Below are 9,176 nucleotides of genomic sequence, written 5' to 3' on the forward strand. Positions count from 1 at the left end.
GTGAATGCTACTGTGTAGCGCTGCAGTATCACCTCTGTCAGCGGCATCAGGTAGACATACGGTGACAGTAAAAAAAAAAACAAAAAAACAAGCTGAATGGGCTCCATGGTTGCCATGGTGTGGCATCTGCCAGGGCACTCCAAGGAAAAAGGGCACGAAATGATTGTCTGCCGTTGCTTTCCCGGAGGAAGGAATAAGTGACGACATTTACCCAGAACCACCCGCGACAATGATTTTTGCCCCATCAGCCACTGGGATCTCAGCACAGAATTCTAAGGGGCGGGGAAGACTGTGGGAACTATGGGATAGCTACAGAATAGCTACCCACAGTGCAACGCTCCGGAAATCGATGCTAGCCTCGGACCATGGACGCACATCGCTGAATTAATGTGCTTAGTGTGGCCGCGTGCACTTGACTTTATATAATCTGTTTTACAAAACCAGTTTATGTAAAATCAGAATAATCCTGTAGTGTAGACGTACTCTAGGAAGAGAAATGGTAACATCATGGTCTCCCACAACACAGAATTTCCTTTCTCCTGCTTTCTGTGCCAGCATGGTTTAAAAATTTTTTTTTTTTTTTTTTTTTTTTAAAATAAAGCACTGTACTTAAAAAAGGTTTCTCCTATTCCTGCCGGTTGAGAAAACAAAAATGTGCCCATTCCCCTACCTAGCCCTGGGCCCAAACACCTTATAGTTCTGGGCTGTTTGAAATCTGAATTCTAATCATCTAAATTTTACAAATGATCCTTATATTATTAATGATCTGAATCCAGACTTAATTCTCAACACCTTGAATTATGGTGTCTTTAAAATCCACATCCAAATTTAGCATAGCACTGCCCTTCATGACACCTGTGTGTTTGCACATTAGTGTGGGTAAAGGGGAAAAGAATCCATCTCCTTAGTTCTCTGTTGCTTTAGTTGTCTGATAACTATTGAGAACTGCTGTGTTAAGAAGTTAAATAAAATAAATTACGAAATGTTACCAAGGCATTTGCAAACCATAGTGAAACCAAACAACCTTTCAAACAGTTACCTGCCTCTTTTGAAGCACGTGAAACAGTAAAGCCAAAAAACAAATCTCTACCCAGGATCTGTAATAAATAAGTGGGTAAAAGAAATCTCTGCAGACCCACATTGCCTTTTGCCAACTGTTAGATATTTAGCTTTAATTTTAACAAAAGCACAGTGCAAAGTTTTTTCTTACTGTGTGTTTGTTACATATCTAAAGGACTCTTTAGAATGCCTTCATTTGCATAATCTAATGTGGCAAGAGTCCATTCATTCTGTTCCTTTGCTCCATCTACCGTTAGCGTTATCAGCTATCTTACTCTGTGTATTATAAAGTCTCCCCACCTATTTTACAAATGCTATTATGTAGTACTTTTGCACAGCCCGTATACTTAGCAGATTGTATGGTCAAATGATTGTGTTAGAGTGAATGATAGAAATCCAGAACACACACAATTATGGCAGTGAACTGACTGTATGAGCTGGAGCCATGGCTGATTTTAGCGACAGATGGAAAACTCCACTGAACCTTTTATTGCCCATATGCCATTTTTGAGTGTTGGCCAACAACAAGATTTGTTGCTAATATATAATGATTTAAACGGTAAAAAGAGCAGCTGCACTTTGGGTTTTTTGGTGCCTTTACTCTAGGTTTTCCTGGAGTCTTTGCATGTCTGGGGCCACTTTTTAATACAAGGCTGTCATTTCTAGACTACGAGAGGTGGCTTCATTTTCACAGTACTAAATGTGGCTGAATTTTATATTTTGATACTTATCATTAAAACTCTCCCTCCCTTTTATTGCATTTAATATGAGGTTGTAAAATCTGACTGCTACATGAAACCAAAAATGGTTACTAAGTGCTTGGCTCTATTGTGTAGTAGCGCAACAGAGCCTTTGTTATGTTGTCAGTAGTGCTGCTTGTATTTAAGACCTGTCTGAGGACTGGCCTCTTGGTGTTCCTCCACCTGCTCAGAGAAAAAGTCTTTCAAAATATAACCCAGAGGAGCTGCAGTTGTTGTTCACTGTGTCACTAGGATGGTGCTTGCAAGACACAAACCCATGAACATATGGCATTTAAACTGAAGTCTTTAGCCACACAGTAGAATATGACACAAGGCCCTGCTGCTACTGCCTAGCTGCCATATAGTGTCATGCCTTTTACCTCTCCTAAAGACAGGGAGAGTCCACTTACTTTAGTGGAATTAACCGGTGATTACACTGGTGCAAACTGAGGTTGGAACCTGGGCTGGAGTGTAATTTCTGTGGCACTCCCAGCTGCTAACAGTTTGAGAAGAGGGATGCCTGGACCTACGACTCCTGGCTAGTAACGTTGGCCTGGATCCATAGAGACTTAGATGTTCCAGTGCCTAACTTTTAGGCGCCAGGAAAATCACAACAAAGAAATCCACAAAGCCCAAGTTAGGCACCTATACAATGAATGGGAAGAGACAGGTGCCTAAAAACATGATCCACAAAAGCCAGCATGCTAGGTGAGGATTTGCCAAGCTAGCCAAGGAGAGATGTCGATGAGAGGAGTGGTAATGATGGAGCAGCTTCAACAGGAGAGTTTGAGGGAGCACCACATCAGCATATCCCATAGTCCAGTGGTTAGAGCACTCTCCTGAGGGGTAGGAGACCCCTATTCAGATCCTCTCTCTCCATCAGGCAGAAGGGGAAGTTGAATTTGCATCTCCCACATCTCAGGTGAGTGCTGAAACCATTGGGGTAAAAGTTATAAGGTGGACATGCCCCAGATTTTGAACGGTAGGTGGCGTCTGAGTAAGCTTCCCAGACAAGGCCCCTCAGGTGAGATGAGTGCTCCTCCACCTGACTTCCTCTGGTTCATGGATTGCAACAAGGCATAGATGGAAGATAGCAGTGCAGACACCTAGAACAGAGGTTCTCAAACGGGGGGTCAGGACACCTCAGGGAGTCATGAGGTTATTACGTGGGGGCGGTCACAAGCTGTCAGCCTCCACCCCAAACCCCCCTTTGCCTCCACTTTAATGGTGTTAAATATATTTTAAAAAAGTGTTTTTAATTTATAAGGGGGGGGTCACACTCAAAGGCTTGCTATGTGAAAGGGGTCACCTGTACAAAAGTTTGAGAACCACTGATCTAGAGAGAGAAAGCAGAATGCACACCCTCAGGCAGGAAAATCCATGCCTGGGAACTTTTACAGCAAAAGTTTAGGCACCAAGTGTGATTAGGTGGCTACAGAATTAGGGAGCAGTCAAGCAGAAGTTATGAAAAATCACAGTGGTGCCCAAAACTGGGATTTAAGCAACTAAGTACCTTGTGAATCTTGGCTGTTGTGCTTCTAGCAAACCCTCTGTGATGGTCTTCTTTATTTTATTTTCAAAATGTGTGGATTTTATGTAGATATGTATAAAAACCCACTTAATTTCATCTTGCAAACATATGTCAGGAGAGAAATAGTTATGCAAGCGGTCCAAGCATTCGTTACACGTATCGGTGGAGATACGCCATGTTGCAGTGGAACATGAACGTGGGGTTAGTGTGATATATCTGACAGACATATGAATAGATCCCAATCACCGTAAAGCTTTCCAAAGAGGAGTAAGGGGGCAAAAAGAGCCCTCTTGCTACTTGCATCATGGGAGGGGAGTGTGAAAGGGAGGGGTTAGTTGCCGCCTGACTAGGGTGATCAGATGTCCCAATTTTATAGGGACAGTCCCGATTTTGGGGTCTTTTTCATATATTGATTCCTATTACCCTCCACCCTGTCCTGATATTTCACATTTGCTGTCTATGCCATTTGCTGCCTATGCCTGACCATAACTAGACAGTATTTGGTCCTGCCATGAGGGCAGGGGACTGGACTCGATGACCTCTCGAGGTCCCTTCCAGTCCTAGAGTCTATGAGTCTATAATCTGCCTGCATAAGTGGGCAGAACGTTGGCTCTACCCGCACAACGTTCCAGCTGGTGTGGAGGGGAAAACAGCTTCTAAGCTGTTGCTCTGAATCTCAGTCTGGTTCCTGCTCTGCTCCTGGGGCAGCACAGCTATGCCCAGCCCCTCGTTTGGGGCAGATTTCAGGATGCCAGTGGGAGAGGAACTGCTGACGGCCCAGCACCATAAACCCAGAGAGCATACAACACCTGCTCAGATCTTGCAGGATCATACCTTGAAATTCAGAGCACAAAAAAACAGGGGGAGAGTGGGGAGAAGAAAATGGGAAGATATTGTACTAAAGAAGACTATTAGATCTGCTGTTCAACTGACCCACTTTTGAACCAACAGAATCAGTCGGCACTCTTGGGAGAGGTGTTGTTAAAATATTACATTAAAAGCACTGAGTGCTATTACAAATGGTACTGCCAACTCTTGTTACAGGAATTTCACCTCTCTAGGTGTGACTTGTTTATAGATTGAGACAATAACATATGTATTATACAAAATTATCGGCCTAAAAATGTCTGCAAATACACCACTACCTCGATATAACACCGCTATAACATGAATTTGGTTATAACGCGGTAAAGCAGTGCTGCGGGGGGGGGGGGCGCTGCACACTCTGGTGGATCAAAACAAGTTCAATATAACACGGTTTCACCTATAACATGGTAAGATATTTTGGCTCCCAAGGACAGTGTTATATCGAGGGAGAGGTGTAATTCTTGATCTGTAGCTTTTGTATGCAAAATCTATGTTGCTTTAATTAGACAACGTTCCTGTGGTATACAGTATTTATGATGATTGATTGTATGGGTGTGACTTAGAATCAGGCTTCCAGTGTAAATACTCACCACTACAAATTTGAAAGGCAGTTTTCTGTGAGCTTTCTACAACACTCTTAGCTGCTTTTGGCAAATGATCCTAAAAACCAACTCAGTTGCTAGAATATTTACAGAAAATGAACACAAAAGGGATAGCAATACAATTGAAGTAAATTATCTGAAACAATTTTGTGGTGGTCACTCCTATAACATTTTCAGAACAATGTGAAATGCACAACAGCCACACTGTTTGAAAACTATGTAATTCTTATTTGTACTGGAATGGAGACGAAAAAACAAACAAAAAAATAAAAACGAAAACACTATAAATCTGGTTTTGAGCAGGGTTTATAGCTGTGTGTGTTGCCAATCTGAAACAGTACACAATGAGTAGTAATTCTCCCTCTGGTCTTGATGCTTTTAATGTGTGATTTGTGAGCTGAATGTTCTGCTCTTTTGAAGTGGATGGAGTCCTGTGTTTGTTTCATCTCTTGTAGGGAGCATCTGATAGCTCATGCATGCATGTGACACAGTCCAACCAACTTCTTCCTTTTCTGGCCTCATTTTCACATGGTTCTGCTGCCACCTCCAGCTGGTGCTTCTAGATAAAGCAAGCCAAGCTGAGTTTAATACATATGCAAAACAGTTGTCTTGTGTTTCTTTCATTTGTCCTTCCTTTTTTACAGGACTGAAAAAATCTCTTATGCAGGTGGTCACAATTAGGGGCGAAATACTGCAAACTCTCCATCATACAGATATAGTTTCTGAGATCTCAGTGCTTGTACTTTACATTCATTTTAAAGTGATTCCCGAACACCCATTTACATCCTGTCTTGTAACTGTTGTTGCTTCATCTGCCCTCTTTGCAGTGTCTGAAGTATCAGCATCTGGTGGTAATCCTTTATTTGAAAGCTAGTCAAATAAGTAAACCAAGGTCATAGCTGCCAGTGTGTTGATGCATTGCTTTTTAAGTTTAAAATCAAATTGATTTAAGCAGTGTAATTTTGTAGTGATTAAGAAATATCTGCTGCAAACAGAAAATAAGTATCTATCTACATTTTTTATGGTTTAAAATCAGACAGACATTTTAAAATAATTTATGGCCAACACAGATAATCCAAAACAACGGCAAAGGACACCTATTAAAAGCACGTTGGGAAATTAGGATTGTGTTTTCCCATTGATTCTCATGTAACTCCCACTAATGTTTATAGACAGTGTGCATGCAGGCACACACAAGAGAGAATGATCATTTAAATTATTTTGAAAATCAATACAGTGCAACATTTTTCTCTTCCTTCTCAAAGTGTGTTCCTGCTTCATGTCAAGATTTTAAATTATTTTTTTATGTGAAAGACATACAGTAGACAATTTTAAGCCTTGGTTAAAAATTACTCTTTTTCTGATATTATTGTGAAACAGCACCAATGATTTACAAGTTTAAGATAAATGTCCTGGGTGACACCATTGCAGAATATGAAGTAATTAAAAACCATGATAGGGATGGACTGGCAGCAGATGCCACAGATGAAGAAAATGGAAGTGCTTTGCTAGTGTCAGCTGTTAATTGAGTATTTGTTCTCTTAAAAGCACAAGGTTATTTTAATCTCCTCTTTTGTTCAACCCAGCAAGCACTCAGTCTGAGCTGTAAGACTATGCCCTGCTGACTGCTGTGGCTGCAATTTTTTCAATTGGTATTCATGCAATATAAATGCATTAAGAGCTATAGCCTGATCTTGTGGGAAACCGTGATGGGAATATCTTTAAAACAGTGTGTTGAGAACAGTGTCTTAAAACAGCAAAGCAACAAAGCATACTGTTGTAACAGCCCTACAAGCTTCATACAAGGGAAGATGTTTCCTATATGGAAGTTTCAGTAAGCACTTCCGAGAAACATATGCTACTACTGCTACTAACAATTCTTGCAGCTGTGGTGCAGTTACAGAGAGCAGCATTTTAGGTGCTAGCCCTACATTCAGCATCTTAATGGTTGGAGAGGATGCCAAGTTGACTTCTGACGTTATTATAGATACCTCTATAATATCCTTACTATCTTAGAACTATCTGTTCCTGAACCAATCTCCCTATGATGTGCTCTTGAACAAATCACACAGCTGATCTCCCAATAAACATATGCACACCTGCATTGATTTATTTAAATTAATATAAATAATATATAATTAAAAAGCGCATGTGTGTCTATGTGGCACATATATGTGAAGATACTAACCAATCCTAAATGCTGCCTCTACTCCAAGCCTTAATGCAACATTTCAAATGGGTGCATTTTTTTTTAAAGTCTACCTGCCAGAAAAATGTTTCCTCCTTCTTCCCTAAACTGTTATGCTATGGCACGAGTTGGCCTCAGCCTCATTGTGTCATGGGGTTGCCTTCCTCCCTAGGTAAAGGGAATGAGTGCAAGAGTCATATGGTGGGAGCATGAGACTCAGAACCAGGCTGGCAAAGACCCAGAAAGGGCACCTTGAATATCTAAGTGCGGCTCTGTTATGTATTGAGCTTTTGTTTTAAAGGGGACCTTAGCCTGAGATGCAGGATGGGTAATGTTTAGACCTAAGCTGCTGCAGGATTTTCTACAAGTAAGTAGGTTGTGGTTTTGTTTAATGTTATTTTGTGGTCATGCAAGGCTAGAAATGAGTGGTTTATGCTGTGGTGCGAAGGATAATAGCACACTCTCTCAGCCCTTTAGGGGTCCAGAAAGGTAAAAAGAGGAAAGAGATGAGCACTCATTTAGCACAAATTGAGATCCTGGGAAGAAAATTAGTTAAGAAACCAAAGGACATGAAGAGAAAAAAAATCTTTAATTCTATACACCAATGCTAGGAGATGTGGCAACAAACGAGAATTGGAATAGCTCATTTATGAGCATAAATTTGATCTAGTTGTGTCATAAACAGATAGCTAAGGGTTAATGTCTCTTTCACCTGGAAAGGAGTAACCTGAAACACCTGACCAGAGGACCAATCAGGAAACAAGACTTTTTCAAATCTGGGTGGAGGGAAGTTTTGGGTGTGAGTTCTTTGTTCTTTATCTTGGGTCTGACCCTCTCAGCTATGAGAGTGATTTTTCTATCTCCAGCTTTCTAATCTTCTGTTTCCAAGTTGTAAGTACAAATATAGTAAGGCGATAAGGTTTATATTGTTTTCTTTTGTATTTACATGTGTGTAGTTGCTGGAGTGCTTTGAATGGTATTCTTTTTGAATAAGGCTGTTTATTCATAATTCTTTTAAGCAATTGACCCTGTATTTGTCACCTTAATACAGAGAGACCATTTTTATGTCCTTTTCTTTCTTTTTATATAAAGCTTTCTTTTTAAGACCTGTTGGAGTTTTTCTTTAGTGGGGACTCCAGGGAATTGAGTCTGCAACTCACCAGGGAATTGGTGGGAGGAAGAAGTCAGGGGGGGAAATCTCTTTGTGTTAGATTTATTAACCTGACTTTGCATACCCTCTGGGTGAGGGAGGAAGAGGAGAGATTATCTCTCTCTCAGTACTTGTGTTTTCCAGGACTGGAAATAGGGAGGGTGGAGTCCCTCTGTTTAGATTCACGGAGCTTGCTTCTGTATATCTCTCCAGGAACCCAGGGAGGGAACACCTGGAGGGGGGAAGGGAAATGGTTTATTCCCCTTTGTTGTGAGACTCAAGGAATTTGGGTCTTTGGGGTCCCCAGAGAAGGTTTTTGGGGGGACCAGAGTGCCCCAAAACACTAATTTTTTGGGTGGTGGCAGTTTTACCAGGTCCAAGCTGGTAACTAAGCTTAGAGGTTTTCATGCTAACACCCATATTTTGAACGCTAAGGTCCAAATCTGGGAATTATGTTATGACAAGCTGGTATTACTGAAACCTGGTGGGATGATTCATATGGTTGGAATGTTGAAATTAATGGCTATAATGTACATAAGAAGGATTTAGTGGACAAAAGGTGAGGGGGAATGGCACTCTGTCAAAAATGGTGTTACCTGTTTCCAAGTCACTGATAACTCAGAAGAAAATAATCTTGAATACTTATGGATCAATGTCCTAAAAGATAAAGCACATGATGGGGTATTAGGTAGTTTGTGCTACAGACCACCAAATCACACTAGGGAACAGGATGACTGGCTCGTTATGCATCTGTTTGTTTGTAATGTGCAAGAAACAAAGCTGCATGATCATGGGGGACTTCAGTTTGAGTGACATATGCTCATGCTGCCAGAACTAAAAGATCATTGGAATGTGAAAATATTATAGAAGACAATTTCCTAACTCAGAAAAATATTTTGTCTTGACAAATGAAGAGGCTCATATCACAGAACTAAAAATGGTAGCTTAGGTACAAGAGATCATGACTTGATCATGTACAAACAGAATAAAGTCCAGACCAAAAAAAGCCAATTTAAAAAGGCAGATTTCACAAAGCTGA

The sequence above is a fragment of the Gopherus evgoodei genome, chromosome 10 (assembly GCF_007399415.2).
Source record: "Gopherus evgoodei ecotype Sinaloan lineage chromosome 10, rGopEvg1_v1.p, whole genome shotgun sequence".
NCBI lineage: Eukaryota > Metazoa > Chordata > Testudines > Testudinidae > Gopherus > Gopherus evgoodei.